Source organism: Acomys minous (genome assembly GCF_964271855.1).
Source record: "Acomys minous genome assembly, chromosome: 7".
Classification (NCBI taxonomy): Eukaryota; Metazoa; Chordata; class Mammalia; order Rodentia; family Muridae; genus Acomys; species Acomys minous.
Window position 1 is genome coordinate 126,491,844 of NC_140488.1, and position 10,940 is coordinate 126,502,783.

Consider the following 10,940-nt stretch of genomic DNA (forward strand, 5'->3'; position numbering starts at 1 on the left):
GTCCCTCAACCAAAGAATGGAAAGAGAAACTGTAGTACATCTACACAATGGGATACTACTCAGCTATTAAAAACAAGGACATCTTGAAATTTGCAGGCTAATGGGTAGGTCTGGAAAAAATTATCCTGAGTGAGGTAATCCAGACCCAGAAAAACATGCACTTATAAGCAGATATTAGTTATATAATACAGGATAACCATACTACAATGCACAGATCCAAAGAAGGTAAGTAACAAGGAAGACCTAAGGGAGGATGCTTAAATTTCACCCAGAAGGGAAAATAGAGTGGACAGAGGTAGTGGTTGAAGAAAGGGAATAAGGTAGGAGAGGGAGCGCAGAGAGAGATAAGGGTGGAGATCAGTTCTGGGTAGAGCAAGAGTGGGAGGGCAGAAGGCCTGCAGAGAAAAGATACTGTGGGTGGGGAATTTCTGTGATAAGTTAGAGATCTAAGTTAAAATAGGCTTCTGGGAGACTCCTAGTAGTAGGTGCCATAAAGTCTGAAGCAGATACCCTCTCACTAGAGAAGTTTCCTAATAGAGGGAGGATAACATCAACCCACCCACAAAAACTTCAATCCAAAACTCATCCTGTCTACAAGACATGTAGGAATAAAGATATAACAGATAGAGCAGAGATTGAGGGAATGTCCAACCAATGCCTGACCCAACCCAAGACCCACCCCATGGGAGAGAGACAACCCTTGATACTATTAATGATATTTTGTTATGCTTGCAGACAGTAGCCTAGCAGAGTTGTCATCTAAGAGACTCCACCCAGCAGTGATTGTGAAACAGATGCTGAGACTCACAGCCAACCATTGGGTGAAGCATAGGGAGTCTTGTGAAAAAGTAGGGGGAAAGATAAAAAGGATCTGGGGAATGACAGGAGCTCCACAAGAAGACCAAGAGAGTGAACTAACCAGGACCCAGAGGGCCTTGTGGAGTTTGAAGCACCAACCAAGGACCATACATGGACTGGACCTAGGCATCCTATACAGATGTAGCCCATGGGCAGCTCAGCCTTCATGTGGGTCTACTAGTAAGGGGAATGGGAACCGTCTCTGGCATGGACTCTGTTGCCAGCTTTTTGATCACTCCCCCCTGGATGGACTGCCTTGCCAGGCCACAGGGGAAGAGTACAAACTCAGTCTTAATGGAACTTGATGTGCTGGGGTGGGTAGGTATGGGAGCTCCCCATTTCTGAAGAATAAGGAAAGAGGGATGGTGAAGGGAGGGTGGGAGGAGAGGAGGGAGGGGAGCTACAACCATGGTGCAAATTAAATAAATAAATAAAATTTTAAAAGAGAACACCACTGTTCTTCGAAACTTTGCATCCCTCCTTAATTCCTTTTAGTCCTTTAGACATAACAGTTATTCAGGTCTGCTAGTGATTTCCTTGTTTCTTTCCTTTTCTTTTCTTATTTTCAGTTCTGTCTTGTTGGCTTCCTTTAGGCCCTTACCTCCCCATGTCTTTCAATGGCTTTGGTCTCTGAATGTTTCTTCCATTTCTAGTTCTCTCTCTTCTTCAGTCTCTCATGTGTTGGAGTTGCCAAGTAAATCTGCCTACATCACAGATTGCATCGTGTCGCTTTTTAGCTATGAAAAGCTTTATGACTGCCCACACTCTATAAAGAAAGATGCAGGCTCTTCATGGGACTTTGAGGGACTTTAAGAGGATGCTTTTTTGGCCTGGTAGAGCAAGGCATGTGCAGAGTAAGCTTGGTGGTTGGGGAAGGGACTTTTAGGTTTCATGGATTCATGTTCCAACATATTTTTCATCTTTAGCCATTTCTGTGGAGCCTCAAATACTTTGCTGACCATTTAGGGTTCTGCACTGTAGGTTCGTTGTGTTTCCCTTTTTAAAAACTACATAGAATGCTAAGCCTCTTCTACAGATACTATGCAAGTTCTAGCCAGCTTCTAAGACCCTTGTCCATCCCAATTTTTCTTTGAAGCTTTCTCAGCTCTCTATCCCAGTGTTCCGTCCATCTTCTGAATATGAATGTCTTTATAGCTTGCTATTTATGTATGTATTTATTTATTTATTTCTAGGCATTGAACACAGGGATTCATACATGCTAGGCACGTGTTCTAGTACTGAGTTATATCCTCCAGACCCTTTTGTACTTTTTATTTTGTGTCCGGGTTTCACTAAATTGCCTAGGCTGGCCTTCCACTCACTCTGTAACTCAGGCCGGCTTTGAAATTGTGATTTTCTGGCCTGTGCTTTCTGAGAAGCTGAGATTAAAGTCCTGTATCATTAGGTCCAGTTTAGTGTGTGTGTGTGTGTGTGAGAGAGAGAGAGAGAGAGAGAGAGAGAGAGAGAGAGAGAGAGAGAGAGAGGAGAGAGAGAGAGAGAGAGCACTTAGAGGCCAGATTTCATCCCTTATGGGTCATTCCTCAGGAGCCATCTATCTTGATTCTCTCGATAAAGGGGCAGTCACTGAGACTTGGGACTCTCCAATTAGACTAGCTTGATCAATTGGCCCCTAAGGATCTGTTCAAATGTTTGCCAATATGGTCAGCATTTTTCCATGTGTTCTGAGAGTTGAAATCAGATCCTTATGCTTTAACGACTGAGCTAGCTCTCTAGCCCCTATTGTGGGGTTTGTTGAAAATTTGTGATTGGTAAAAAGGTTTCTAAATGGGCCATGACTAAAAATGAACTCAAAGTCAAAAGCATAATGAATCGGAGGTGACCCTGGCAGTGCAAAGCCTGCAAAAATTCCTTGATGTTCCTGAAGACTTGGTTCTAACAGCACAACGTGCACACTTTGCCCTACATGTGCCATTATGACACACAACATCAATAAACCTGCCTAAATATCTTGCTTCAGACTCCATGTTCTTGAAAGTTATGATATACAGTTATTACTGTACACATAAACTATTCTATTTTTATAGAAAACATAATTTTCAGAAAAGAAACACTTCAGTATTTTCCTGTTGTCACTCTTCAACATGAAAATATCAAATTAATCTATATTTGTATTATATTGTGAGAATGTTTGATATAAAAATACTGCTGTTTGATTTATTGACTTACGTTTAATAAAAATGAAATCATGGCCTGGCAAAATGGCTCAGCAGGAAAAAGGCACCGCTGTTCCTACTGCCAAGCCCAAGGACCTGCATTCAATCCCTGGAAACTCAAAGGTGGAACAGAGAACTGACTCCTACAACTTTTCCTCTGACTTCCACCCATGTACCATGACACACATACACTACATGCCACACATTTATGCACAGGTCCTGAAAATAATAGGTGAAAGTGCAACAAAAGTTGTGGGTGTTTTTTTCCCCCAAGACATGGTTTCTCTGTGTAGCCCTGGCTGTCCTGGAACTCACTCTGTAAACCAGGCTACCCTCTGCCTCATGACTGCTGGGATTAAAGGCGTGCACTACTACCCAGGTTCAATAAAAGTTTTTAAGAATCATTAAGTGAATTTTACATGGATAATAGGATAGAATTTCCAACAATTTCTGAACATACCCTAATCACATCTCTGCAACTTTGTATTATGTGTTTATATGAAGTAGCATTCTCCATATTGACAATTATAAAATCAAAATACCTGCCAATTCTATGTTCTACAGCATCAAATATTTAGCCATGATTTAATAAATTAATTAATTTGGTTTTAGAGTCAGGGTTTCCCTGTGCAACCATGACTTAATTTTTATATAAAATAAATATGCACATTCATTCTAATTAGTATGCAAATTGCTTTTTATATTTGATAATGATAAAAGTTGTATACAATCAATTTTTTGCTTTAAAATACATTTATTTATAATATAGATTTGCATTTGTTTTGTATAATTATATTCTAGGAGTAGCATGACAATTTGTGGGTGAAATGGGCTGAGAATAAGAAAAGTTTAAGAAATTCCACTCCAGTATCATCACTAGATCTTTTACTGGTATGACAAAGTGTCAATTTTCTCTACATTTCCATATATCCAGTGCCATGTAAATGTTGATATATTGTATAAAAGTTACACCTGACACCTACCTACACAATAGTTAACATTGTTAAACCATTTAAAATATTTAAGCATATAGAAAACATACCAAAGAATCAGAAAGAGGACTGTAGTTAAAGGCACTTGCTCCCAAGCCCGATGGTCTGAGTTTGATCCCTGGAACCCTCACCATACAAAGAAAAATGGAGTCTTGCTACTTGTGCTTTGACACACACGTGTATATGCACACACACTTGCAAAGAGACAAAATAAATAAATAAATAAATATTTTTAAAAAGACACTAAAATGACAGACAGATCTAGCACCAATTGCTACTTTAACAGAGACTAAATATTTAACTAAATTTGGCTTAGAAATTTGGGGTCTGGGAATAGTCTCAAATAACTTTCATTCCAGCACTTGGTAGGCAGAAAGGCAGGTAGATTTCTGGGAGTCTGAAGCTAGCTTGGTCTACATAGGATAACCAGGTTAACCAGGGCTACATAATGAGACCTTGTTTAAAAAAACTTGACCACACACACACACACACACACACACACACACACACACACACACACACACAAATAATAAAACCTACCAAAATTTGGTTAGGAACTTTAAGCTGAAAGAAAATACAAGCATCACAGAGAGCAATTAATTCCCATTTCTGTGCCACCAACTAAAGTATTTAATTTGCTCTTTTCTATTTCACTCCAGAGAAAACTGGCACATGAAGGAAGTTGGCCCCTAAAGACTTCAATTTTACTTCTGCCTTCTAGCTTGGCTCTGAGTGGGAAGACTTGTAGAAGACCAGAGGAAAAATGGGAGAGCCCTATGGTCCCACCATAGTAGGGTAGCCAGATAAAATGTCTACATTTGAATTTCAGTTAAGTACTAAATGATGTTTCAGGTATAAGTTTATTGTATATTTAAATTTTCATTCATTGCTTTTCTGAAAATCACACATCCAACATGTAATATCTTGGATGCTGTGATTGTCTCTGCTTGTTTATATGTTTTGTTTTATTTTATTTTTTTGAGTCAAGTTTTCATATTACTTGGTTGGCTATGAACTCACTATGTCGCCAAAGCTGACCTTGTGCTCCCCATCTACTCTGGACTGCTATGATGACAAGTGAGTACTCCACTCCTGGTTGATAATTTGGTTTCATATTTGTTTATCTCAATATGTCCCTGGACAGCTTGAAATTCACTGTTTAGCTCCTGGCCAGCCTCAAACTTGTATCAATCCTACTGCTTCTGCCTCTCTAGCACTGCGTTTAGTCATATGTCACCATGCCCAGTTAACTTCATGTTCTCACCTTTTTAATTTAATTTAAATTTATGTATATAGGTGTTTGGCTTACATGTATGCCTGTGTACCATATATATGCCTGGTGCCTAGAAGAACACACTAGCTCCTCTAGAACTAGAGTTCCAGATGTTTATGAGCCACTGTGTGGGTTCTGGCAATAAAACATAAGGGCTCTAGAAGAGTCCAGTGCTCTTGATTTCTGAACCATCACTCCAGATCCTAGTTTCATGTTCATAAGATACCCCTCAATCTAGCTTTCAGTAATCAGTGACCCCCTACTGGGACAGTCAATAAAGGCTGAGGCTTGACTGTGGGATGATATTATAAAAACTGTGACTCTCTGAGACTATTAGCAACTGTTCTAGAGGAATGTCCACTGGGGAAGTTGAGGAATTGGCTCCTATCTCAAGCTCAGCATATCTAGGTTTCATCTCCAACTGATCCTAATTGGGGAAAGTGCCTCTGAGCCTGTCAATTGGGGAATTGCCTTTTAACCCAAGTGACCACCATCCAGAGTTTCCTTCTGGAAACCAGTGCCTAAGAGTCTACTTGTGGTTCCATTCTAGATTTTTCCTGAACATCACACTTGATCTCCTGGCAAGTCTTGCCTGTTTGGGGGCAGTTTCTTGGCCTGTCAGGGCATTCCAACACAAGGTTTCAGATGAAAGCCTGGAAAGGCACTAATGATGGTGCAATAGGCTGCTTTGTGGTGTTGTTTATGTTTAAATAGTAGTCTAAAAGACCTTTCTGGTTACTTAATACAGGTAAATGCAACTTATCTTCTTTCAGAGAAGTCTTTGCCTTCTTTGATCCATTTTCCTACAAATTTATATAGATTTTCATTATTCAGAAGAATTCATTGGAGATGAAGGTTTTTCTGGTTTTGTTGTTGTGTTATTTTGTTTCATTTTTGGTTTCTGAGACATGATTTCTGTGTGTACACTTGACTGCCCTAGACTCACTTTGTAGACCTGGCTGGCCTCAATCTTATAGATGTCCACCTGTCCCTGCCTCCCACAGTGCTGAGATTACAGTTGTGAGCCATCACGCCCATCTGGAGATGAAAACAATTAAAAGGTCTGGATTGAGCCATTTTCCTAGCTTCTGCCAACACTGCCCAAACACAGCAGAATTGATTTTATCTGTCTCATAGTGCCATCTGCTGACAAAACAGCAGGCATCTTCAAGTGCTTCACAGTGTAGCTTACAAGGGCATTTGTTTCTTCCTTTCAGGGGAATTAAACCATGTATTTCCTTGGCCCAGTTAAGTCAGATCTGTTTTGTATTCGTCTTGTTTTGGTGTTATATTGAAGAATTCTCCTGCTTCCATATAGCCACCAACCTTTCAAAAGGTGGATACCAAACTGGGTGTGATTGCACAAGTTTGTGATTCCCAACACCAGGGAGGAAGAGTCAGGAGGATCAGGTGTTCAAGGCCATTCTGGGCTGCATAAGACTTTGTCTCAAACAAACAAATGCCAAAATAATCCCCACAAAAGAAAACCCAAAGGCACCGGAGCAATAGCTCCACCAAAGAGTCCTTGCTGCTTTTCCAGAGGATCGAGTTTTGTTGCTAGGACCCACATTGGATGGCCTATGGCTGTTTATAATTCTAGTACATGAGATTGGATGTCTCTCAGCATGTAAAGATGTTTGGACAAAGGGGTATACTGTGTGCCACACTTCAGTTTCCATGCCACTATGATGAACAAGTATGCAATGGAGAGGTAGGAGAGGTGGAGGAGCAGAGTGACACTTGTGCAGCAGGGAGAGGCAGAGTTAGACACTTGACAGTGGTGACAGTTGTGAGGAAAGCGAGGCTGCTGTGGACCAGGGAGCATATCATTGTTGAGTAGGGTGGAGAGGGTGATGAGCAGCAATCTGGAGCTTGTACAGACTTAGCACTTCACCCCCTCCTGGAACATATTGCCCAGCTACAAAATTTCCCTGGCTCTGAGCAACTGCAGGATGTCCAAGATGAAGAACAGTTCATTTTTTTTGGATTAGGGCTTCTTGAAAGACCTTCATGGTCAGTGCTACCCGTGGAGGATCCATGGTCCATGCTGTTGCCCCATGCCAAATGGAAGCCCAAGGTTCATATGAGTGTCATAGTCTGGGCTCCCACCTGGAGGACAGATTGACACCCCTAATCTGTGCTACTGTAGGGGGCCAAGGTAATGTCCCTGGGTCTGACTTCTGCCTGAGGCCATGTTGATGTTCCTGGCCTGCTCTGTTCGCTCTCCTGTCTGTGGTCTGTGCTGCTGCTGAGGGGCATATTGGTGTCCATGTTGGGGTCCAGGGTCCGTGGTCCATCTTACCACTGAAGAAAGGCCATTGGGATATTTGTGGTCAGTGATGCTGCCTGGAGCCATGCTGATGTCTGTGGCCTGTGCTGTGACAGAGGGCCGTGGTGATGTCTGTAGTCTGTATTGCTGCCAGAGGCCATGCTGAGGTCCATGGTAAGTGCTGAGGCTGGAGACCATGTGGATGGGGTGGTTCATGTGGTCATCAGAAATCATCTGGAATCCATGGTCCATGACTATAAAGGGCAAAGAACTACTTTTGCAGTGGTATTGATCACAGCCAACTTACAGTTGAGAAAGAAAGTTGGAGGAGGCTTCTGATACGACCAGTCTCCCCTCAAAAACAAACAAACAAACAAACAAACAAATAAAAATAAGCAATAGAAAGGCACTGAAGAGAACTCCTAAAACTTGTGATAAGGATGCTGAAGTGTAGCTCTCCACACTTGATGGCTTCAGGCAGGGCTGTAGGTAGGGAAGGTCTCAACTCTCTTCAAGAGGCTGGCCACTGGGAGTTTGACCATGCAACACAAATTGGACTTGTGTTTTTTCTGGTTTTTTATTTGTTTTGTTTCATTTCCTTTTTTCTCATTGGGGAGGTCACAAGGGTAAGGGGACCTGGGAGGACTGGGAAATGAATGTGATTGAGGTGCATTAAGTGAAATTCCCAAATAATCAGTAAACATTATGTTGGAAAAATAAAGAAGATCTCTGTGAGTTTGAGGTCATCCTGTCATACACACTGAGTTACAGGACAGCCAGGACTATATAAACCTTGTCTTCAAAAAAAATAGTCATATTAACAAAATGTAGTAACATAAAAATGCGACAAAGACTTTCATATGTGCTGTATATCACAAAGTTCATACTTCTGAGAAACAATATGAAAGTACATCATATTAAAAAAATCTTTAAGAACAAAGTGAGAAAGGAAACAAACAAAAGCTTGCTACCAAGCCCGATGAGCTGAGTTCCACCCCTTGGACTCATATGGTCGAAGGAAGAAAATCAACTTCCTAAAATTATTATCTGACCTCTACACACACATACACATACACACCACATGGCATGGCTGTCCTCTACACATGATATTAACACTAAAATATATACATACATAAAAGAATAATAATAAAAAAATTAGATTAGCTAAGATGGTATTGCCTATTGGGTGGACTTTTACTCATGGGAGTATAGGCCTGATTTAGTACACCCAACAATGTTTTCCGTGATGTTAGTCTCCCTGATGCCAGGGCCATGGTTCAATGTTGGCCACATAAAGGGGGGGGCGCGCTTATACAAACCTCAGTGGGGGGCATTGGAGGGCAGGGGAAGAAGGGAAATCCTGTCTTCTAGAATCATTGTCAAAACAAATATCTTTCAAAACAAAACTAAAAACAAAAACAAAAACAAAACCAGTTTCTTTCTAGTTGACCTACAGTGCCATCTAGTGACGGGCAAGTGTGATGAGATAAGATAGATATTGATTTACATTCAGAATTTTAGAAGCACCAAGCAAGGAAAGATGTTTTCTTCAAGGCTGTCAAATACAAATAGCCAAAACATCAAGAATGTAACATTTATATAATTCCTAATTGTTTCATGTAGGTAGTTTATGGTATATATGTGTAATAATACAAATGTATATGTAAAAATAAAAATATTTCATAAAAAACAAACAAATAAACAAATAAAGAAATGGGAAAATGCCAAAGCACAAAAAACCGGATTCAGTTTGTGGTACCTACCCACTTGTAATCCCAAACTCAGTGGGTGGAGGTAGACAGATCAGAAGTTCAAGGTCATTTTCTGCTACATACTGAGCTGAGGTCAACCTGGCTTTTACAAGACCTTGTCTAAACAAACAAACAAAACCCGAGAACAGACTGTGTCCCTGGTGGTGCAATGAATGCTTATAATCCTGTCTCTGAAAAGGTGGAGGTTCCAGGGTCTTGTTGGCAATCCACTGTAGATAAATGCATGAACTCCAAGCTCAGTGAGAGAACTTGTCTCAAAATACAAGATGGCAAAAGACTGAGAAAAACACTGATGTTGACCTCTTGTTTACACACAACAACAAGCATATGCACATTTACCAGCATGTAAACATGCATACACACACACACACACACACACACACACACACACACACACACACGTACATGCATACAAGCCAGCCTATATACATGAAAATATGCATATAGGCATACACACAGCACACACTCGAACATATTACTATTACTATGTTTTTTTTCTGGTTTTGTTTTAGAGACAGGTTCTCAAACTATTCTACTTGCTGGCCTGAAACTCAATATGGAGTCTCCAACTTATGCCCATCATCTTGTTTCTGAGTACTGAGATTACAAGACTGTGCCACTGTACTTTTGGTGGCGGTGGCAGTGATGATGATGATGTTGAAGTTGATGTTGTTGATGATTATGATGATGATGATGTGATGATGGTGATGCTATCAGGAAATTCTAATAGGGATGAGTGGTTTTCTGAAAGAGGTAGCCATGCTTCCTTCCTACCAATGACCCCGACGACATGATCTTCCAGGGCACTGACTTCCTTCACAAATTTTCAATTTGTAGACAATTTTCAACTATATCAGGACACTAAATTTAAGTCTTTTCTGACTTCCCTTCTCAGAATGCTTCTTTGCCAACTTGCTTTTTCATTAACTTCAAATTTGGATAGATTGAGAACGTTGCTAGGAAAACTGTCAATCGAACAAATACCCATCTGAAGCCATAGGTTAAATCTCGGTTGTGGGATTCTATTTTACACATGTAATTAAAGTGGTTGATAGTTGCTTGAATTCTCACTGGGTAGAGTCTCTGAAGGCCAATTTCTTTTGTAAGTCCCATTTAAAGTCCTTATTAATTACACATTTCATTTCATTATGACTCCTACTTCTCCTACTCTGTAATACTCTGAATTTCAAGTCAGACCTGATCGTGGTTTCTCTCTGTGTTCATGCTACTTAGGTTTGCTGAGCCTAGGACTTTAGACTAGTCTGAACTTGCTGTCCCTTTCTACACTTTGGATTTCTGATCTTCTTGCCTCTACAAATTTGCAACATCATGCCATGTCTGTGAGCTATCTAGGACCTCATACACTCTACCAAGTGTGCTATGTCTCAAGTTTCTAAGGTTCTTTTTTCTGTAGAAAATTTGGTTTGTATCTTGAAATTCATATTGTTTGGAAAACACTTAAAATGTGTTACATTTTATTTTCTCTCTCTCTCTCTCTCTCTCTCTCTCTCTCTCTCTCTCTCTCTCTCTCTCTGTGTGTGTGTGTGTGTGTGTGTGTGTGTATTTGAATGCTATACTATAGCGTGTTTGTGGAGGTCAGAG